Source organism: Callospermophilus lateralis, chromosome 1 (genome assembly GCF_048772815.1).
Source record: "Callospermophilus lateralis isolate mCalLat2 chromosome 1, mCalLat2.hap1, whole genome shotgun sequence".
Classification (NCBI taxonomy): domain Eukaryota; kingdom Metazoa; phylum Chordata; class Mammalia; order Rodentia; family Sciuridae; genus Callospermophilus; species Callospermophilus lateralis.
This window is the reverse complement of record NC_135305.1, coordinates 84615685-84640097: the sequence shown is the minus strand read 5'-3', so window position 1 is coordinate 84640097 and position 24413 is coordinate 84615685. Positions and strand designations below refer to the sequence as shown.

Sequence of the window (24413 nt, the reverse complement as noted above, 5' to 3'; positions counted from 1 at the left end):
AACACAATTTCCACAATTCATGTCTTTCTGTCTTTTTGCACCCCTTTATCTAGGACAGAAATCAACTTAGGATTCTTGGATTTTTTTCCCACTCCATTATGGTGCTTCTTCCCTGCAGTATCCCTGTATTACTCCATTTCCTAAAGTAAAACTCGTCTTCCTTCCCCTTTAGACTTCCTCAATCAAACCTCCCACTTCTTCAAGGCAGCCAAGTGTAGCTGGTGGCAGGAAAAAAAGTCTTAATTCATAGCATGAATAACTGATATGATCTGGACCACAAAGAGAATTATTTGCATTTTTTGAAGGATGTTTGTTAAGTCCGATGAATCTTATGTTTTAATGAGTAAAGTAGTAAAATAAGGGTGAATAAACATTTGAGACATCTGCAAGGTGATCTTTTTTGGAAAGGCAGGGAGTGGGGAGTGGGCCTTGGTGGTTAAAGCTGTGTCTGCTTTTATGGCTGCTTCCTTTCCTTCACTCACGGATTCTCTTAAAAGTTCTGGATACATCCGTAAAGATTCTTCTGTCACTGCTGCCACAGAACTGGGAGTCTCATAGTTGGGAACCGTGGAAAGATACAGAGGGGTGAGGGTGGGAGACAGTGGAAGATCAGTTGTTTGTCAGTCGAGTATCTATAAGTTGAGAGCTAACCATATTTGAGTATCTCATTTGGAAAATTTCACCTATAGTTGGAAGATTTGAAAAAAAAAAAAAGATTACAATTGCCCTTTCTTCCATGTCTATGTTTAATTTCCACTCTGTTTATGCATGTGGATGCAGGGTAATTCCAAATAATGGTAATGATGAAGGGTCATCATTACACAGAAGATCATTCTGTGCTCCTAATTAAAATTACAGCTGGAAATTGCTTCCTTATGTGTACCTCAAATTGCCTTTGCAATAATTTCACTTTATAACTTCTAGTTAATCCTCTCCTTACCACCCTTAAGAATCCTTCCCTGTCCTTGAAGTTGACTCCTTTGAAATCTTTATGAGCAGTCCTGGTTCCCCTAAGCTATGGGTATCCTGATACTTTGTTCCCACAAGTCTTTAAGCTTCTAAGCAAAACAGTCTTTGCTCCCTTTTCTCCCTCTGCACTTTTAATGAGTTCTGTTTCTGGAACAGGACTTGATTTCATGTTGCGGTCAATATAAATTAGCTGAGCCTTGCCTCATTCTCCCTAATGAATTCATGGCTAACTATCTTTCAGGCCAAGACTGCCACGTACTGCTTACCCTAATTAGTATTCTCTAATGGTAATCAAGTGACCAATAACTCACATGTTTTCAAAATGAGCACTTATTACATTCCATTTCATCAGCTATAGTAGGAAAATTACATGTAATGATATTCTCTGTGGGATTCAGAAAGGTTTTAGCCAAGAAACATCTGATCATAAGGGCAGTATGATCAAGGGTTTGTTTGTTTTTTTTAAATCAATATTTTATGTGGTCATTCTTTTGTCCCATATGTTTCAGGTTTGATAGTTTAATACAATGAATTTGAGGATTTGTGGATTGTTATTTTCCATTCCATCAAATTTTAAGAATCACATCTTAAAGTACATAGAAAGAAGTGTTCTGTTGACTTTCCTACAGTGGAGAAAGAATGTTCATGGCAAAGTGACAGCCCAGTTTTCCAACCCAGAGGTTAGAAAAATCGGGCAATATTCAACTGTCTAATAGAGTAGTAACAAAGCTCTATGCAAATTGTAGGATACTGCTCTGGGATAAGCCCTGAAGATTTGTGGTTGTGTTGAGAAATGCTTATTTTGGTCTTTTGTTGAATGAATGAAAGAATGTTGTTTATAGAACTTTGTCATACATGCAGAGACTAGATTATAGGGGCCAAACATCCGCCTGTTTGCTTGTTGTTTACAGGAAGAAGGAAAAAAGAGATGATACTCATGATGCTAAGGATATTTTAAAATATTCTAATTATCTAGTTCATATTGCGGTTTTACTTCTATAAGGAGAGAAGTCTGTGGTAAAATGAACAAGTCTTTTGGGAAGGGACTGGGAATCTTTTGTTTCCTTCCCCTTGGGTAATTGGAGAGAGTTCTTTGCATATATTCAGGTAGGCTCACTAGGTAAGTGTATTTTGCTGAAGTGACGGGTAACAATTTAAGAGCTTTCTGTCTTTATGAATGTAAGGATCACTAACATGTAGTTCAGTTTTGTACTGAAGTTTCTCCGTCTTGCTGAAACTAACAAACAGTTTTTGTGTCAAAAATAATTGAGAGCTAGGCATGTAGCTCAGGGGTAGAATGTATGCCTACCATGCACAAGGCCCTGGGTGATATGTTAGTGCTGTTAGTGCATCTTAAAATATTTTTTTTTTTTTTTTTTTTTTTAGAGAGAGTGAGAGAGGAGAGAGAGAGAATTTTTTTTTTTAATATTTATTTTTTAGTTATCGGCGGACACAACATCTTTGTTTGTATGTGGTGCTGAGAATCGAACCCGGGCCGCACGCATGCCAGGCGAGCACGCTACCACTTGAGCCACATCCCCAGCCCTAAAATATTTTTTAAGTTCAGGTAACTTAATGGAATTTTTGATGTGAAGCCTGAAAGTCTTCATTTCTAAAAAATCCAGCAGGTAAAGGTGATCGTAAGCTCAGTTTGGAATCATGCCCTATCACTCTGAGAGAATTATCGTTCATGCAGAATTTCCCAGAATACATAATGTGACTTCTCATGGTAGTAGAGATCCCTGGGTCCAAAGTTGTAAAGCAGTCTGTAGGTCAAAGGTTCAGTGAATCTCTGTTCTTTAACTAACACATGTGCATTTGGTGTTCTGTACAATCCTGGGTGTGCAGGGAATTGAGGAGTACTCACTTCCAGAGAGAGAACAACCAGCCAGACTCCTGGTAACATTGGAGACTACATTAGAGTATTAATGTCATAAGACTTTATGTCCACACCCATTTGGCCCTGAGAAAACTCTTAGTAAATAAGCACAGATTTTATTTATTAGCATCCTTATTTTGCAGATGAGGAAACTGAAACTTAGAAGAATTAAGTGGCTTGCTTACATTCACATGACAACCAAGTGTTGAAGCCGTTTCGAGTTATCTGATACCAGGCCTTGCTGGCGACTGTGAATGTGGGTAGTCATAGAAACTCACATTCTTTGTGCCTCACTTATAAAAATACAAGAATTCAGTTCTCAGGTTATATGATTAGTGTATTCTGTGAAATGCATTTATTTTTGACCACTTCCTGGTTGAAGAGAATTAGTTTATAGACTCTCAGGGCATATTTAAAAAAATAAATAAAACCTGGGGTGGGAGCAAGTCTCAGTTTCATTCCAGTAGAGTCTTTGGTTCCTTTTCGATTTCATGAGAAAAGGTTTCATTAATGTGAATACTTGTATTAGTATATTGTATACGTGTCTAGAGGCCTTAAGTAATGTGCATGCATTCACTAAAATGAGCTAATGAACTAGTAAAATTTACTAATAAAATCTGCATCAATACTAAAGTACTTTAATAAAAACTAATATTTTTAGCATACTTATACAAATGACACAAATATTTGTACTATATACTAGCCAAATAAACATACTTTTGATTTCTTCTTTTTTTTAACTGATTAGGAATAGAGTGAGTGTTTAGGCATTCTGTTGTTTTTTATCTAAAAGAATCAAGGAATGGTAGAAAGATGTTGATAATGTTAGATGTAAGAAAATGTAGTACAATAAGTACGTATACTCTGATCATACTCTTTAAAAAAAGTGTATGTGTGTGTAAAGAGCTAGCACATTATCTGGAAGAATATAATGTACCAAGAATATAATATAGTAATTAGATCATGAGATTACAGTTATTTTAAACTTTTTCTCTTTTACTTTTCTTAATTTTTTACCATAATTAGGTATAACGTGTCTATAAAAAGTCACTTTTACTTTAAATTCACATTCAAACTTTATCTATTTTACTGAAAAGGGAACTTGTAGTTCTTTCACTAAAGTATTCCTTTATTTATTAAACTAAAAAAGTCCTCTTTCATTAACTGTTACTGATACTCTTAAAAACTGGAGAAGTGACCATGTTGGTAATTTAAATACTAACCCCTTTATCAAAGTCTCCTGGGTATGCTTATTTAAAAGGTACATTTTTATAGCTGAGTGGTACAACACTTGCCTAGCATATGCAAAGCCCTGAGTTTTATCCCTAGCATACCACAAGAAAAAAAAAAAAAGATAAAGAGGTGTTGGGGTTGGAGGAAGATCCTCAACTCACACAAATTGAATCAAAATATTTGGTGATAGGGCTCAGAAATCTGCATTCTTATTAGTCATTTCAAGTGATTCTCATGTGTAATTAAATTTTAGATTCACTCTTCTGATCATAGGTTTCTGGTTTCTTCACATGTGATTATCTTATAATCATTAAAGCATCTTCTAGATTTTATTTTTTCATTTGGAAAATTTTTGATAACCATAAGTGTGCTTAATATTCACTTTATTGTCAGGGACACTGAAAGATTAGATGTGTCCCTAATTCTGTCCAAAATATGAGAAGTAAAGGGAATCATCCATTCAGCAAACATTTGAGGGTTATTTACAGAGAGTAAATACCTTTATGGGTCTGACCCTCTCTCCACCCCAGGGAGCTAGGATGGAGCCCTGGTTGTGTTGGCCAAGAAGGCTGGAGGAAGAGAGTCTTACATTAAGACAATGAACTCAGGGATTCTCTTCAAAGCTTCTCTCGGAACTCTACTCCGCACTTGAATCTCCTAAAGAATTATTATTATTATTATTATTTTAACTTCTTTCTTGAAACAATCCATTATCTTAAGAAATCAGTAAATCAGCATCTTATGTTCTCAATGGTCGCATTCTTTTGAAAAAGTCATTGTGTCAGGGAATTCACACAATTACTGTGTTTGTTTTGAATGTGTGCCACCATATGGAAGGTACAGTCCAGCTATCTTTAGTTTCCTGTTGATTGAAATAATTTGCAGCAAGTTGGTGCTAAGTATAAACTCAGAGGCACATCATCTTGCTGAGCTGGCCTAGAACTTAGTGTGCATCAGAAGCATCTGGAGGGCTTGTTAAAATACCACCATTTCTAATTCTTTAAGTCTAGGGAAGGGCCCACAAATATCTATTTCTGACAAGTCCCAGGTGTCAAAGATGCTGCTGGACCAGGGACCGCACTTTGAGATTGACTGACCTAGAAGATAAATTTTGGTGACAGGTCAAAATGTACAGTCCATTTGATTTTTAACTCATTATGTAATATGGCCTCTGATTAGATGCCACTCTTTATGATTGAGTAGAAGCCAAGTTTTCTTTCTTTTGAATGTTTGCCACTTTGATGGAACAAAACCCTGGCACTTTTTTCTTTTTAGACCTCCAGGCTAAATGACCTGTCAGTACATTCTTTCTCTGAGGGTTAACATGAATTAAGGTTAACCTGGTGAAATGTTTGTGTCCTTCTGTCAGGTATCACAATGCCCCTTGCAACTCTTAACTATTGTCCCCATTCCCAATGCAGGGCCATTTAGGCCACCAGATAGACTAGGTTCCACAGGTAGTGGAATCTAGACTAGGTTCCACAGGTAGTCTAAGGCACTACCTGATTCTCTCCTGGACATTTACATTTAATAGTAGTGCTTAAAGCCTTCAAAGGCCTAAGTCCTAACTTACAGGGCTAGTGTGGCAGGCTTTGGAAGAAGGACCTGTCCATTTGCCCTTAGCATAGCACTCAAGGTGAGTCTAGGGATCTTTGGCCTGCTTTGCAACTGTTTGTCAACTTGGTCAATTCTATACAAAAGCAGGTTTCAGAACTTTCTGGAATATATGTCTTCAGTTGCTGACTACTGCCTGGGATAACCCAGAGCTACAGTTATGTATTTGGAACAAACTGTTCATTGATTCTCCATCCTTCAGAGGCTCACAGGCAGAGGACTTTGGCCAGAAAAGTCATTTAGCCTCATTTAGGAGTTCAAGAATGACTTGACTTGGTGATTTTTCCAATTGACTTGGTGGTTTTTTCCAGGGACTGGGGGGCGGTGTCTAAGGGCATTGAGCATTGACCTGCAGAGGAAAGGACTTCTAGGATTCAGTGCACTGACCCTCTCCTCTTTCCTCTCTCATGTGGCAGACTTCCACCCTGGAGTCTTGCACTTCACCCCTAAGGTGGCTGTAGAGACAGTGATGTCCTTGAAATACTAGAAGACAGGGACACAGTCTTGTTGGAGGGTGCTCTTGGAACTTTTCTCAAAGCTGCCCATCTCACATCATCACCTTCGATACCTTTCATATTACTATTTTTGTATTTGTTTATTATTTGTCTACCCCCTGCTCAGGGAGGATGAGAACAGAGACATTTTCTTATTGCTGTGTCTCCAGCACCTAGATCATCGCCTGGTAAATGGTCACAAACCGTTGTTGCAGGAGCGATTTAGCATGGCCAGCTCATTGCTTTCACTTGGAATGGGCTGTTACTAGGATAACATTGGTGGCTGATGGCGACTTTGATGGGCTACATCCTTCCCACCTCTCATCACTTCTTGGTGCCACCACTGACTTGGAACATGCTACTCTTGAACCATAGAGTAAGGCTGGAGTTCTACTGAGGAAGACAGCCTTATTTGATAGTTTTGAAGGAAATGTGCTTGGGTTCTACTCCATTGGAGTCACTCAAAGTTCTGGTTCTATCTACAAAATCACACTGATATTAACTGTGGTCTTCCAGTAAGCCCCTCGCATCATTGGATTGAATTTTGAACTGAAAGCATCATCCACCTGTCTTTTATCACTGAAGTAGTGTCACTTGGCTAACTGTTTGATTCTGGCACTGGAGTGAGGGCAGCGCTGAGGTGGAACAGGGAGGACAGGTGAAGGAGGATGGCAGAGGAGATTGGTCACCGGGCAGCTTAAGGTCCTTCCAAGGGGAGACCCTCAACTCTGGTACTTTGAACACCAGAATGATGTTAATCAGGGGATTTTTTTTGTATCAGCATTGTCAACATTTACATTCACTTTACACATTTCATTTGCATCTGAAAAGACCAACTATAATCAACATTTAAGGGATAACACTCAAATTTGCATCTGATTGAGCAGACATGTTAAGTAATTTTAGGCTGGCTGTTGCTAGGAAACCAATTAATAATGCTCCACATTTCATTAAAAACTGGGTTCTATCTTTGCTTTCATTTAACTTCACAATTCAACTGCTTATGCTGTACTTTTTCTCCCTCGATAAATTGTGACAGATAAATTATCGTTTTACTAAATTTATTTCTGTGATTACAATTGTTAGTCATATCTGTCAATACAACTTCAAAGCTTTTTTATGCTTTAGGGTAGAAAACTGAATTTTAACTGTTAATCTTTTATTCCCTCTTTCATAGCTTATGAAATTATATTTCTGTGAAGACCTTCCAAATTGTGGGTTAACCAAAAAAAAAAAAATTTTTTTAAAGCAATCTTCCCTGTTCCATAATTGCACCTTCTCAGTGTAGTGACTAATAATTAGAATATTAGGTGCTATTCAGAAAGCCACAGCCAGCTGATTAAGCATTCAGCTGCATTTTGTTTCCGCCTTTCCGTGGTTTGCAGCTAGACCTGGTTCTATCCTTTATGCAGTGCAATTAAAATTTTTATGACTTTGGATGATGGACTCCTGCTCTTTTGAAGAGAAAACACATTTTTAGCTTTCTGTCACATCTCAGAGCCAATCAACTGGGCAGTTGCACGGAGACAGCAATGGCGTCGTGCAGTTCAGCATTTCGTGGTATTGATCTGGTCAGAATGCTCATTAAATAGCGAAATGAGTTTCTATTCACATCTGTTTCACAGCATTTCAATCACTTTATTTGGGTGATGCATACAAATGCATCTGGTACCTCAACTTCAAGTGAAAAAGAAAGGCCAGCACTGGGGAGAAGATGGCGTCCAGGATGTGAAGCTGATCTTTCCTTCAAGAATGTCTCGGGCACCGTGGTTGTTGGCGAGGGCTGCTGTAATGTGGTACCTCAGACTGGTTGGCTTAAGCAATCAAAATTGGTTTCCTTCCAGAACAGGCATCCAAGAGTAAGGTGCTGGCAGGGCTGGCCTTCCCCGGGGCCTCTCTTCCTTGGCTTGCAGGTGACCCCCTTCTCCCTGTCTTTCTGAGTGCTTGTCTCCTCTCACGACAGATTAGGTTGAAGTAGGGCCCACCCCAAGTGCCTTGTTTTGACCTAATTGCCTCTTGAAGAGCCCTGTCTCTAAATAGACTTACGTTCTGATGTGCTAGGTTTAGGGTGCCAACATAGGCATTTCTGGAGGACACAGGTGGTCTGTGATGGGCACATCATACATTGCTGCCTTCCGTCACTTGGTTTGGTTCTTATTCAGCAGCCAGAACACTGAAACATCAGCTGCAAAGGACACAGGAAGCGGGGTTCTTCAGTTACAACTTTTCTGGTTAGGTCAGAGTTCATCACAAACACTCAATGCTACTAGTCTCTGCCCCCCCACCCCCCATTTTGGGTTATTATTTCAGCCTTTTTGGACATATTCTAAGGCTCTTTTTCCTGACCTTAGTCACTCATCTTAGGATATGAAGATTCTTATTTTTACCCTCCATCATGAATAGATATGGATATATGAAATATAGACAATAGAAATAAATGCCCATTTCCCTTTATAAATGAATTTTGGGAAAGTGTGTGGCTTTGATGTGGCTGCCAGAGGCTAGGCTTTGGGGCAGGTACACAAATGGCAACTGAAATGTAGTAATACAAAATCCCATACAAGAGGTCCTTCATTCATTCAGCTAATACTTAACTGACTGCCTACTGTGTGCCACTGTGCTAGTCACTTTATGGCACTAACAATCTAATGGGGAAATAGACTTTAATCAAATATATCATCATTCTACCTGTATAGCTGATACATGCAGGGAAGGGGAGGCATATGTTGCTATGAAGTGAATTGGGGGGGGAGGTCAAAGAAGGTTGAATTGAGATTCAGAGGGGGGTGACACTTCCATGAGGTATGAGCAGTTGGTGCTATAGTTTTGAGAGTGGTCATAAATTGGAATACAGGCAGGGATATTTCCTGAGAGCTGACTGCTTGTGCAAAGGTCCTGAGACCGAAAGAAGCTTAACATTGAAGAAACTAAAGAAAGGGCAGACTGATGGGAAGAGATAGAGAGCAGGTGTGGAAGGAGAGGCATCTGGGACATCTTCTGGAAAGACAGGCACTTGGAAAAGGTTTCCCAGGTGAGTGACATCTGCATTTTTAAGGATAAATACAACTGATGTCTTCTGGCAGAAAAGAGAGAGAGGCACTTTTTGCTAGGGAGAATATCAGTAACTTAATATGTCCAGGAAGTAGTTGTGAAATGTCACTTACATGAAGGAACTCATCATTCCATTGATGGAAATTCACAGTTCGTTGGGGTCTAGCTAACATAGAATTTACTAGATTTGCCATCTGGGGAGAACCCTTTAAATCCTCCTCACTGGCCCAACCTCCCCCGAGTTGCCTGAACCAATCCCAACCCCCAGCAGAAGAGACCAAAAAGAGCTGCAGCCGTCGTTGCTCTGGGTCAGCAGTTACTGTCAGGCTGACCCAGGTCACAGTGGCCAAGTTCTTCAGGGTTCAGATAATCACATGAGCTTCACAGCAGAACATGTTCTGGACATGGTGGCCTGCCAGGATCAGGTGGAAGATGTCCTGTCCTAAAGGGAGAATGCGGAGGAAAAGCTGGAGTCATGTGTCAGGAACACGTTAAGGGAGATCTGGCAGATGTGTGCCCAGTGGAAGGGCTCCTGTGTCATTTGATTTGGCTCAGGCATGCTTTACTCCTTCCCCAATGAAGCCAGAATCAGAAGATAGATTTGGATAGAATGCTTTTATTTCCCCCTTGCTTTTAATAATTCATTTAATTAAACACAAATACACAATGCTACTTGCTGGCTGCTGCTAGGTAGAAAGTCTCTATGTTTCAAAGGTTTTCATAAATACAAAGAATATTCTTTCATCTTGAAGACTTTTCTTTTCATGTGAATACAGGCACCGAATCATTGTATGGGTCTGTAGGTGGCTTGGGAGAGAACTTTCAACAGCTTCCAAGGTTATGAGGCTCAACTCTGCCAAGACCATGACATGGGTGATTATCAGTTGAAGGCACAGACTCATGTGAAGAACAGAACAGCTAAACCTAAAACAGCATCTGAAGGTTGATGGATATGCAGGGCATAATCTTTGCCCAATTAAGAGCTGTCTGTTTTTCTGTACCCCACAGAGAAATGTACAAGCATGAGACATTCTTATCTACTGTGGCCACATGTGCACGACTACGCCCCTGTGAATTTTTTTTTTTTTTTTTCCAGCTCAAGCAGTAGATAAATTGGTCCTTCGCTTTTAGGAAATTCAGGAAACATTATTAAACACCCATTGCCATTCCAGTGAGCACAAGTGGAATGAAAACATGGTCACACAGTCTTCCCTTGAGTTTTAGATGAATCACTGGGAGAAAATCACATGGATATAGAAATGTAGTTTATGGTAACCTCTTGACATTGTACACCATGCTACATCTCACAATGTTGTGCATGACTTCTGGATGCTTCCACCTGTGCCAGATCACATTCCTGATAGGGTTATTTTTATTTTGCACTTGTAGGTATTTTTTAGTTGCTTTTCTATTTTACTTGGGCACACCAACTTCCCTCTTCAGAGAAGTCTCTGGCTTCTAGCAGGAATGTCTCACTGGCCGGAGTGAGATAAGAAAGCCCTGCATTTCATGGGGCAGGGAGGAATGGGATCAGGGTAGCATCCAGAAAATTTATGGATTTAGGGCTTTTTTTTTTTTTTATTGGTACCCGGGATTGAACCCAAGGGTGCTTAACCACTGAGCCATATCCCCAGCCCTTTTTTATATTTTACTTAGAGACAAGGTCCTGCTGAGTGGCTCAGGGCCTTGCTAAGTTGCTTGCTAAGTTGCTGAGGCTGGCTTTGAACTCATGATCCTCCTGCCTCAGCCACCTGAGGTGTTGGGATTATAGTCTTGTGCCACCACAGGGGATTAGGGTTTAGTTTGCCAGCGTCGTTGAAGTCTCAAACAACTTCAGGGAGTTGGGATTGGAAGAGGGCTGCAGGGTAGGCTGCTGCTTATCTAGGCATCATCTGAACTGGGTCTCTGAGCAATTTATTTGTTACCGCTTGAAACCATGTGCATGAATTGCGGAGATGGAGTGGGAGAGAGAGGCCTGCCTGCTGCTAGTGGTTCAGACCTCTTTGCCCCTAGGGACAAAGGAAGAAACCTGCCAGTCTGCTGTTCATATTTAATTCACTCCTTTTCAGCACTAGATGTTATTAACCTCTCTATGTCTGTAGTTGCTCAAGCAATAAGCTGAATTTGATGAACTGGAGATGGAGGTTTCTTTTGGTTCTGTGGTTACAGAATTTTAGGAAGTGCAAAAAGGAGAACAAGTGTCCTCAAAGGCCTCTGCTCTAATTACAGAGTTTTATTAAACCAATGAAATGTAAAAAACTAACCAACCAAGCAAACGAACCATAAGCACTTTTTAAATTTGTTCTTATTAGTTATACATGATGGTAGAATGTATTTTGACATATTGTTCACATATGGAGTATAGCTTCTCATTCTTCTGTTGCACATGATATAGAATCACATTGGCCTTGTAAATACACACTTAAGATAGTAAAGTCTAATTCATTTTCTTTCCTTTGCCCATTTCCCCTCTCTTCCCTTTATTCCCCTTTGTCTAACCCAAAGTACTTTTATTCTTCCATACCTTCCCCCTGCCCCTTATTGTGTATTAGCATTGCTTATCAGAGAAAAAAATTCAGCCTTAGGTTTTTGGGGATTGGCTTATTTCACTTAGATGATATTCTCCAGTTCCATCAATTTACTGGCATATGCCATCATTTCATTCTTCTTTATGGCTGAGTAACATTCCATTGTGTGTGTGTGTGTGTGTGTGTGTCACATTTTCTTTATCCATTTATCTGTTGAAGGGTACCTAGGTTGGTTCCATAGTTTGGCTATTGTGAATTGAGCTACTATAAACATTGATGAAGAATTTTTTTTTTTTTGTAAGTGCTATTGCAAGATGGAAAGAGAATGATGTCCCTTCCTCTGAGTGTGGGTATCAAGAAGAGTCTCTGTGCTGGTTGGAGGGTTTGGGCTGCATGTTTTAGGGTGGCAGGGTTTAGAGGGATGAGGACCAGAAAAGGCATTAAAGTGGGCAGGTAAGGGAAGGTCAAAGGTGTGATGAACAGAAAAGACTACCCGTATCTGGTCATTACTGAATTCAGCACATGATGGCGGCTTTTTGAATATATAAATGCACCAGAATAGAGTTGCTGATATAGATATATGTAGAATGGTCCCTCACAGTTATGTTAGGGACAGGCAGAGTGAGGATCAGAGAAAAACAGGTTCAGACAAGGTGAAACTGGAGTTTTGATCTATTCTTTGATGTGTCCCAAATGCCTAGAGCAGGTACTCAAGAAATATTTGTTGAATGAATGGAATGAATAAGATCATGATCTCAGGCTCTCTTACAAGAAATAGGGAAGCCATCAAAAATTTTTGAGAAAGTACCATCTAGGAAAGGTGCATAGCAGGCGCTAGGGTGGAATGTCAGAGAAAGCAAGGAAACAAGAAAACAGGTAAGAGATTATGAAATAGGTGCAGGGCCATGAGGAGGGTTTGAAATTAATGAGAAGAGAGAGAAGGAAAAGAAAGATGGGGGTAGCAGAGAGAAAGACTTGGTAATTGGTTATTGTGGAATGTCAAGGAAGGTTTGAGTCAGAAGTGCCCAAAGTCTAAGGTGTTAAGGAATCCAAGGACGTTGGAAAATGGCAATATTATTGCCATAGGTGGGGAAGCAAGATATGGTATTTTGGTCATTGTTGGAGGGGAGGGGCGGTGGGCATTAATGTTTAGTTTTAGATACTCAGGTGTGACACAAGGGTGAGTCACCTCCAGGGGGCACTTGCAAGTTGAAAAAGTGTTGAAATTCAGGAGTCATATCAGGGCTGTAGGGCAGGTTTCTGAGGGTTTTCCCACAGGTGGTCTTGGGATGTAGCAGCTTCCTAGAGGGTGGGGAGGCCGCCCCAGGAGCTGCCCCAGGAGAACCCTGGCCATTGTCTCTTGGTTCACAGGGCTCTTGACTTCCACTTCAATCTGTTTCTTTGAGAAACATCCCAGAGGTCTTGGAAGCTGTGCTTTGTCCATCTCTTGGAACCTCTGCTCCATGGAATTCTCCTCGCCCCTACCTTCTTCCCCATATCACCTTTATTTCTTATGTAGGACTGTTTTATTTTCAGTGTTATATATCTTGCACTAATAGCCCCCATTGGAAAATTTCCGATTTGTGTCTAATAATGAGCATCCCTTGTAGGAACTGATTCCCTTGCTATCCTTGAAGAATATGTGTGTGTGTAATTTTTCTTAGAAATGAAATGAACTAATTTTGTAACATCCAATGACAGGATAATGGGTGACAATATAGATTGACTGAAACTTGGAGGATGCTGAGATGGGAGATTAGTATTGGAGTTTTGGAGTATGAGGGCACTCGCCACAGGATACCACACCTTTCACATCTTTTAAAATTGCAGTTCATGAGAAACTTTTGAATAGAAATCATTGGAAACATTGAACCCTTGCTTTAAAAAATAGCAGTATTCGTGCTTGCTTTGGCAGCACACATGCTAAAATCAGAACTAGGCAGAGAAGATGAGCATGGCCCCCGTGCCAGGATGACACACTAGTTGATGAAGCCTTCCATATTTTTATTTATTCTTATGAAAACTCAAAAAATCATTTTTCCCTTTCCAGCTGAGATGGATCATTTTCAGATTCAACTTCCTGTTTTCCCCTCCTTTCTTTCTTTGTCCTAATTCTTTCGAATACCACACTGGTGATCCTATAAAATGAACTTGAGTAAACCAGAATCCTGTCATCAGTGAGAGTTTTGCCAGACTTACATTGTGTTATATTGCTTCCCTTTTAAACAAATCATGAAAAATAATTTAGTGACCTCCAAACCACAATCTTCTGAGGGGCGATTTGTGTCTGTATTTCTCTTCAAGTCAGGCATCTGCTTAAAAGATATTGACGAATATATGATGAATGCCATTTTAAAAATTGGGCAGCTCACATAAATAATTGAGCAGCATGAATTGTATTTATCTCTATAGTGTCTAGAGAATTAAAGCCATGAGTTTATAAAAGTAAAAGTTGAAGTTTACATAAGTAGAATAGTAGCTTAAAAATTGTGTTTCTAATTGGATAATGATGAAATTTTTAGTGTGTGGAAATGGGCTAACTGAGTTGAAGGATATTATTGCTTACATTGTTACATATTCAGAGATTCATTCCATATCTCTTACTATTCAAATAAGCTGCAACTTGATCAATTAATTTCATATGATGACCAGTATGATATACAAAAGAATTATGAAAAAATAAAAGGAGGGAGCATTCAAGAAAACAGATTTAGGGCTGGGGAAATAGCTCAGTTGGTAGAGTGCTTGCTTTGCATGCACAAGGCCCTGCGTTCAATCCCCAGCACCACAAAGAAAAAAAAAAAGAGAGAGATTTGGAAATGTCTGGTCTACCTCAGTTGCCAAAAGTGAAGATTGATGTGTGTGTGTGTGTGTGTGTGTGTGCCCGCGCGCGCACGCGTGCGTGTGTGCACATGTGTGTACATTGCTGTGGATCAAACCCAGGGCCTCATGCATGCTAGACAAGCACTAAAATACTAAGCTGAAAATTGATATTTTTATTAAGGATTTCAATAAAAGTACGTATTCATATCTGCTTAAATTCATAAGGGGACTAGAATAAAATATGGGTGAAATTCTTTATAACTTTAAAGACGGACTTTTTAATTGTGACTCAAAGAGCAGAAATAATAAAAGAAGAATGAGAAACTTGGCTAAATTCAAATAAAACATTTTTACTTGACTTTTAAAAAAATAGCAATCGGAAAAAAAACTGAATGGACAGATTGATCAGTTTATGTGAAGAGCTCCTATAGATTTAACTAAATTATATTAGATTAATATAGATTAAAATGAAAAATTTTACAGACCAATGGAAAAATAAGCAAAGAACAGGAGAAGATTATGTGCATATTAAAAAAAAATGCATTGTCTAAACCTAAGAGAAGATGTTTTCCCTCACATGGAATAAGAGAAATGCAAATTGAAACTATGCAGAAGTGACACTTTTCACTTTATCAGATTGGCAAAAAAATTCTACATTGTGACAATTACATGTTGTTGAGCAGGTGTGAGAAAATTGATGCAGTACTTCTTATGAGAGAACTAAAACGGCACAACCCTGGCAAGGGCCAGTTTGGCGGTATCTTTTGAGATTACAGATGCAATTACCCTTTGACCCAGCAATCTGGTGCTGGCAATTTTTCCTGAGATACATCTGAATACATATAAAGTGACGTACATAGGAGGTTTTCCATTAGGCCATTGTTTGGATTAGGGAAGATTGGAAACAATTCAAGTACCCATTAGAAGACCTGTTAAATAAACTATGATCCATCCATACAATGGAATATTGTGTGGCATTTGAAAGAGAACTCTTTATGCACTGACATGGAAAGATCTTCAAGATTAAATAAGAAAAGCAAGGTATCAAACAAATTTTTAATATGCCACCTTAAAGAAAGGGGATATAATTTGAGTGTGTTTACATCTGCTTGTGCATGAAGACACATTGAAGAATAAACACAGAGGATCTCAGTAAAAGTGACTTCCCCCAGTAGGTGTAGGGGGATGGCATGGCTGGGGATGTGGTGGACAGAAGCAGGCTAGGAGCAACACTAACACTGTTCATTGTACTTGTTGTATTTTGTATTTATTTCTGAGCCATATAAATTGTTACGATTCTAAATAAGTTTGCAGTTACATGTTTTTAAAATTGCATTTCAGTGGTAGTTGAACATATCCAGTGGCCAGAAAGATCTGCCCAGAGCTTGATCATCTCATGTTTGGACAGTTGGTTGCAGATTCCTAAGTGGGTCTGATGTTGGGCTTACCTACAGCTGTGCTGTTCAGGATGGTAGCCACTGGCTCTTGCTGGCTATTGAGCACTTTTGGACTTTTTGTCTAGTCCAAATTTTGGGAGATGTGCTACAAGTATGCCTGACTCAGAAAACTTGGTATGGGAAAAAAAAAGTTGAATTACTTCATTCATAACTTCAAAGGTATTGATTACATGTTGAATGATAATAATTTGGATTTGGGGGCTTAAATATATTACTAAATTGATTTCATTTGTTTTTCCTACCTTAAATGTGCCCACTAGAAAATTTAAAATTACATATGTGGCTTGACTTCATGGCTCACATTTTATTTCTTTTGCACAGAACTGGTGTCGACTCTTGTCCACGCTTAGCATGTCTGTCAGAATTCATAATAATAAAAAAACACAGCCTAAACAGGTGGCTTCCCATCTTTAAACACCCTATTCAATACTCCCTTAGCTCCTCGATGCCTTAGAGACTTTTCTAATAGTCTGAGACCCTCCTTTACCCATCCCCACCTCCCATGAGTATAAACACTGCTTCTGTCTTCTCCTTGGACTGCAGGCCCCTTTGTAAATTTGAGTCTTTGACAGACTCTTCCTTCTATGGGGAATGTCACTTCTCCGTGTCATTGCCTAGGAAACTCCTACTCATCCTAGAAGCCCAGTTCATGTGTCCCCTTCTTTGAAGAAGCTTCTCTAGTTCTCCTGTCCTGTTTTCTTCTTTCCCGTTTTGTTTGGTTTTTCTTTTTTTTTCCTTCTTTGTATCTGATTATTTACTGACACTGACAGTAAATAAACTCTAAAATGTCACTTGGAAAATGAAGTTGGTTGTTCTTTGCCCAGTGTGCCTGGCTGGTACTTCTGTTTGGTCTGTGTGTTCAGGGAAGCAGGCTGGAACTTGTAGGTTTTCCTTGGTTAAGGATGGACCTCTTGGAATGCTCTAGCTTTACACAGGCCAGCCTCCCGAGGAGCAGGAGATAACAAACTGCAGAGATGTCAGCAGCGCTGAAGCCGCAGTGACTTCTGGTTTCCAGGGCTGTGCCCACTCACCTCCTGTAATGCTTAGATTAGAAGATGAGAAGTATTTGAGTTCAGTTCAGAGAGCAGAATTCTCCAGGCTGGCTGGGTGCCCGTGTTTCCAGAAGGTAAAGGTGGCAGGTGGTTGCCAGAAGGTGAAAGCAGAGGTGGATGCTGGCCAGCTACAGGAAGGCCATGAGCTGGAATAATGAAGTTCTTCACGGGCTTGATTGCGGGCTCTCACCTCAGTGACCATCTCCATGGAGAGTTGTACCTGCCGGTTAATCTTCCCCTTGTCCTTCTCTTCTGCTTTTGGGAATTTAAGTTTTTGATCAAAAGACAATAGAAGAATAGTAAATAGAATATCCAAATCTGTGGACCAAAGATTTTAAGAAGGGAAAACTGGAATTTTGCAAGAAACTTCCCTCTTTAGCTAAGTAAACTGAAAGGGTCCCACATTTACACCCAGATTTTAGAAGCATCATTAACTACCATTTGGAATCTGTTTATTTCATATATAATCATCCAGTTATTTATTTTTTTTGTCAGGCAAAGCTTCTTGTGTGGCTCTAATAGTTGAATAAGGAGCTTTTACTTTAGCAAAGCTTTGAGAACTATTAGTGTAGTAGGAAGTTCTAGAAAAGTCGGTCTGAAGCTAGGACTGCCACTGACCTAGTGGTGTGAGCTTGAGTGAGTTGCTTTACCTCTCTAAACCTCAGCATTCAGGAAAATAGGGTCATAAACACATCCTGGGATATGAGCATTACAGGAGATAAGTGGGCACAGGTGTCTGCTCCATAGTAGGTTTTGGTAAGTAGGATTTAGAGCTTCAATGTGCATACAGATTTTCTTTTGCATCTGCCTGGTGTTGAATCACCAGAAGAGCACACCCAAGGCCAGAGAGGGGCGTGTCCTTTCATATGGGTGACAGACTGCAGGGATTGCTCTTCAGGGGTCATTGTGGGTGACTGTTCTTCAGAGCCTCACAGTCATCCCAAGGAGGCCAGAAGGGCATCAGGATACACAGGTTGGAGAACTGGCTTTGCTATTGGTTAGTTCCAGGAGGGTGCCCTCTGCCTCCCTGATCCTGTTGTAAGCGGAACGCAGCGATCTTCTCCATTTCTAAGATGCTGTGATTCTGTCTCCATAAAGCAACAGAAGTTGGCCCAGCAGTTCCACACCATTTTTTTGTGGGATAGCTGTTCACTGTGTGGACTCCGAGCACCTGGAAGCTGCACAACATGGCTGTCCCCTCCAAATAGCCCCACACCTGGAGGAGGGTCCCCCTTACCCTCCTGGTCGCATCCAGAGGCCCTAGTTGTGGTCCTTCTGGGCTTCATTCCTGTGTTCTGCTCTCATATCCTCCTGGGATCCACCTGACTCCATTTCCCACCAGAGATGTTTTGTGTTTTCCAAGGGTTGACATTTTCTCCTGGTCGTTCTTCTGACAAGAGAGATAGTAATTTTTAAGAGGAAGATTATCATCAGGCTTTCTGTTTCAGTGAGTTTTGTGCTTGAGGCAAATTTTTATGACAAAGTTCTTTCTCCAAAGCACTGGAGATGAATGTGGTCAGACTCCTTGGCCTCTCTGCCCTGCTTCCTATTTCCCAACTGCCAATCTGGCGGGGCCCAGCCTTCATTCTTCTTGGAGATAGTGAACATCCTCATGTGCCTTATGACCAGATCATTCAAACTGGCAGCAGTCAAGGTTTGGGACTAATTATCATTAGAAGGTCATTTCATTGCTGCCCATAATTGATCTTGCCTTAAGCATTTCTTTTGTCACATGATTAAAAAAGGAAAAAAAATGGTTTGGGGCCATAACCTTTTGAAAACTAGGTTTCCTATAGTCAATTCTTTTTCAAACCAACTTTATAAACTTCCAGTGCTCCCTTATTCATGTGGTAATTTGCCTTCTTTATAATATTGCATGTTCAAAATAAAGGGAAATTGAAACAGTTCATCACTGAAGTGACTGTTACAAAATCAGCATCTGGTTTGAATAATGAGGTTTTTTGGTCCAAGTTTTGCTCCAGTGAATGAAGCTAATGAATCTGCCCTCCACTCTTGTATCAGTGACTTCCTCTTCACTAACTTTTGGTTCCTCTGGCCAGTTGGGAGGCCACTAAAGTGTCTTTCAGAAACTTCCTTCCCAGTGGTACTTGTTTTAAATAATCTCAGGCAGCCACTGATGTCACTGGCAGGAGGCAGGCACAGACACCCACAAGCATAAAATCACAGGTCTGGGACATTTCCAGTGTCCACCTTTCTCTATCACTCAAGCTCTTGAAACAAGAACACAGGGAAAAGGGGGCTCTAGAATTGGAAGGATTGAAACTCGGATGGTGGTGTAGCACTGCGATAGCCACACAACTCAGGGTCAGGCGTAAAGGCGGCTGCCCCAGGTTTTGTGTTTCCCTTGAACTCTGAAGCCCACAGGAACACAATTGCGCCTGATGATGGCAGTACTGCTGGGAGGGCGCAGAGCCTTTCTTGCTGCTCTCGCTGGTAACATGCCTGCACATACATGAACTCATACCTACTCCCTAGGAGGTGGCTAAGTACAGTATTTTTGCTGCTAGGTTTCCTGATCTGTAGATATCCAGGCTAATAACCCCCCAACAATACCCTCTCCTACTTACATAGCACTTTCAGATTCACAGTTTGATTGACTGTCAGAAAACCCCTTTAGGATGGATAGGGTAGATTTTCTTATCCCTCTTAGACTACGAAGGGGCCTCCTCAAAGAAGCACTGTGATTTACTCAGATCTGATGATCATGTGCTAGAAAGCTGTGATGTTTTATAAAGGCCTAGTTTTATATCTTATCAAAAAATCAAAGGGAAATCCTGCATTGCACATTCTACATCAATAAAAAAGTACCAACTACATGAACGAATCAATCAAAAAATAAACCAATAAGTAACATGAAACAAAACCCGAACAAATAAAACCCTAAAGAGAAATGTCTCCAATAAAACAGTAGAACTATGGAAGCAAATGAGTGCTTTCTGTTTGTTATTTCTGTTCCTATTATCATAATTGGCAAGGGTACAGGCAGGCCGATAGAAGAGTTGCAAGAAATATTTGTTGAATTTAATTGGATTGGCATTACTTGACTAAATAGGAAAACAACAGACTATCCCTTTATCTGTGAATACTTTGATACTTGGATTTTATCAACACAAAATAGGCCAAGATTGATGGTTAATTCTTTACTTTTCTTCAGCCAAATCCAGTTGTCCACTGCAATAGGATCCTCAGGAAAACTTAGGACAGAAAATGAGGGCAGTTTTCTCATTTTGTGGACTAGATTGCAAGTATTCCCCTTGCCTGACTTTTGTGTGTTCACCAATTATTTGCACTGGTTTCTTCACAGTTAGCAGAAGCAAAGAACAGAAAACTTGGATAGAATTGAAAGTCCTTCTCAGGCAAGGCCCACCTGTAGAGAACGTGATTTCAGGTGACTTTGAGATATCTTGCACTCTCTGGCCAGCCTGATCTTCACCTGGGCACCTGATCTTCCCTTGGGCACCTGATCTTCAAAGGGTGGAGCTGTGGCAAGGTGCCTGTTGGGTCAGAAAGGGCAACCCCTTCTTACTTTGTTATCTGAACTCTGCCCTATTAGTCTGAGAAACCTGGAATCCTTGCTCTCTTGACTTTTTTGATTTTACTATCTAAAAGTAATTATTTTTTGTGGTTTATTTTTCCTTCTTAACTATGCTTCTGCATAAATTCTGACTCTTAATGAGCAAGTGGACACTTTCCTTTTTACTGGTTAATGTTTGTGATATGCAAGTATTCATTAAAAAAGTGCCAAGTATTGTGTATAATTTACCTTCACAGTGTCAATCAGGTTCTTTTTTTTTTTTCCTATTTCATGATAAAAATCTTTATTTTTTTCTTGGTCATTCAACACATTCAAGTGTATATTTATTTATTTTTAATTTTATTGAGTTTTTTATATATGACAGCAAAATGAATTACAATTCATATTACACATATAGAGCACAATTTTTCATATCTCTGGTTGTATACAAAGTATATTCACACCAGTTCGTGTCTTCATACATGTACTTTGAATAATGATGCTCATCACATGTCACCATTATTTCTAACCCAATCCAGGTTCTTTTTTTTTAAAAAAAATTCTTTTAGTTGTAGATGGAAACAATACCTTTATTTTATTTATTTATCTTTTTATGTGGTGCTGAGCATCAAACCCTCACAGGTGCTAGGTAGGCACTCTGCCACTGAGCCACAACCCCAGACCCTATGCAGGTTCTTTTGTAATTAGAAACTACTCTTTTAAATTCACCTGGGCCATTTGAAATTTTCTCCTCAAATTTCCATTTCTTTTGGCTAAGCAGATTCTCTCTTTACTTTTTGGCCCAATTTGGCCTTTAGCAGTCAGTCCTACCTGTATCTCATCAGGTTTGGCAGAAAGGGGAAGGGCAAGAACCCTTGATTCTACAACCTATCTAGGTTACATAATTTGTACAAACCTTGGTTTCCTTTTGTGAAAAGTGAGTTAAACAATAACTATTTAACAGTGTCGAGGATCAATTGAGATGGCTCATTTGTATTTGCTTTGTAGTGTTCAATGCTCTTATCAACGCAAAGGCTTTTTCATGGGAAGGTGATTGATAAACACTGAAAGAGTGCTTTGATTATTATCAGACGAATTATGGGATATGAAATAAGAAAAGGGATGGGCCATTCTTTTTAAAAATTAATACAAATTATACAAAATTAATACAAATTATACTAAGGTATAATTTGACAAATATAGAATATGCTTAATATGTTCAATATGATATTTTGTTGCATATATACATTGTGAAATGATTAACACAAACTAATTGACCCATCCATTACCTCACATAGTTACTGTGTGCGTGTGTGTGTGTGTGTGTGTGTGTGTGTGTAGAATGTTTGGGATCAACTCCTTTAGCAGGTTCTAAGTATACAATACAGTATTGTTCACCAGTCATACTCATCATACAGGCATTAGATCCTTATTCTTCTAACTCAAAAGTTTTACCTTTTGATCAATCTCTCCCTATACCCACCCCCTACTCAGCCCCTGGTAACCATTATTCTAGTTCTGCTCCTCTGTTTCCATGAGTTTGACTTTCTTAGACTCCACATATAAGTGAGATCATACAGTATTTGTCTTTGACTTACTTCATTTAGTATGATGCCCTCAAGGTTTATCCATGTTTTTTCAAATGGGAGAATTCCTTCTTCTTTTACAAGACAATTTAAACTTATTTTTAAACTGACACATAAAAACATAAAAAATTGTACATATTTATGGATTTTCATGTGATGTTTCCATACATGTATATATGGTATAATGTTTAAATCAAGGTAAGCATATCCACTTCAGCCAAATACTTATCATTACTTTGTGGTGAGAACATTCAACATCCTTGCTTCTAGCTTTTTTGAAGTATATAGTAGCACATTGTCGTTATCTGTGTCCACCCTACTGTGCAGTAGCAGAGCAGGACTTATTTTTCCCCGGAACCTACTGGCCATCCTTTCACCATCACCACTGTCCTCCCCAGCCTCTGGCAACCACCATTCTACTTTCAACTTCTATGAGATCAACTTGTGTAGATTCCACATATGAGTGAAATCATGCTGTTCTTGTCTTTCTGTGCCTGGCTTATTCCACTTAACATAATGGTCATCTGTTCCCTCCATGTTTTTTCAAATGACAGAATTTTATCTTTTTTTTATGACTGAGTCATATTTCATATAATATGCATATATATCTCACATGTTCTTTATCCATTCATTACTTGATAGACACTTAGATTGTTTCCGTATCTTAGTCATTGTGCTACAATAAACATGTGACATACTCATTTTATTTCTTTTGGAACTATACCCATTAATGAAATTACTAGATCATATGGTATTTTTAATTTTTTTGAGGAACCTCTGTACCATTTTCATAATGACTGTGCTCATTTTCATCTCCACCAAAATTGTGCAAGATTCGATTTTCTCCACATCCTCACCAGCACTTTTTATCTTTGTCTTTTTGATAATAACCATTATTATTGGATTGAGGTGATTTCATTGTGTGTTTGGTTCACATTTCCCTGATGATTAGTGATGTTGAAAATTTTTCATATACATGTTGACTATTTTTATGTTTTCTTTTCTTGCCCATTTTTAAATAAAATATATTTGAGTCTTTTGTTTTTCTTTTGAGTTGGGTTCCTTATAAATTTTGGTTATTAACCCCTTGTAAGATGAATAGCTGGCAATTAATTTCTCCCATTCTTCAGGTTGTCTCTTCACTTGGTTGATTGTTAGATGTGCATTATCTTTTTAGTTTGATATGATCCCATCTGTCTATTTTTGCTTCTGTTTCTGTGCTTTTGGGTCTTAAGAAAAGAAAAAAAAAACAATGTGCCCATTCCAGTGACCTGAAGTATGTCTCCCTTGTTTTCTTATAAATAGTTCAGGTCTTACATTTAAGAGTTCAATCTATTTCAAGTTGAATTTTTCTATGTGGTGAGAAATAGGGATCTAGGTTGATTATTCTCCATGTGAATATACAATTTTCCCAGCACCATTTATTAAAGAAGAGACAGTACCCAGTGCATATTCCTGGCACCTTTGACAAAGATCACTAGGCTGTAGATGTGTGGATTTACTTAGAGTCTCTATTATATTCCATGGGTCCATATATTTGTTTTTATGTCACTATTATGCTGTTTTGTTTATTATAACTTTTTATTATATTTTGAAGGTAGGTGTTTTGATGCTTCTTGCATATTGTTTTTGTTGTTGTTGTTCAGGATAGCTTTGGCTATTTGGGATTTTTTTGTGGTTTCATATGAATTTTAAAGTTGTTTTTCTAGTTCTGTGATGAATGCCATCTATTCATATTTTGATAGAGATTGCACTAAGTCTGAACATTGCTTTGGGAAATATGGACATTGTGGCAACATTGATTCTTCCAATCCATAAAAAAATGTATATGACATGGATATCTTTCTATTTTTTTTTGTATCCTTAATTTTTTCATCAATGTTTTATAATAGTCACCACAGAGATCTTTTACCTATTTAGTTAAAATTTTTTCCTAGGTATTTTATTATTATAACTATTACAAATGAGATTACTTTCTTGATTTCTTTCTCAGATAATTTGTCATTGGCATGTAGAAACACTACTGGTTTTTGTATGTTGATTTGTAGATTTCCTGAAATTTTGCTGAATTTATTTGTTCTAATATTTGGTAGAGTCTTGGATGTTTTTTACATATAAGATCATGTCTACAGACAGTGACAGTTTGACTTCCTTTTTTTCCAATTTGAATGCCCTTTATTTCTTTTTCTTGC

General features: G+C 39.0%; 1 protein-coding gene and 1 non-coding gene across 2 annotated transcripts in view; both read left to right on the top strand.

Annotated features, from left to right (window-relative positions):
* Jazf1 (JAZF zinc finger 1) overlaps nucleotides 1-24413 on the top strand; it is a 334196-nt gene that overhangs the window by 47715 nt on the left and 262068 nt on the right. The window lies entirely within an intron of this gene.
* On the top strand, nucleotides 13668-13774 carry LOC143383885 (U6 spliceosomal RNA). Its single transcript, XR_013089204.2, has one exon. It is a non-coding gene; the product is annotated as a U6 spliceosomal RNA (small nuclear RNA).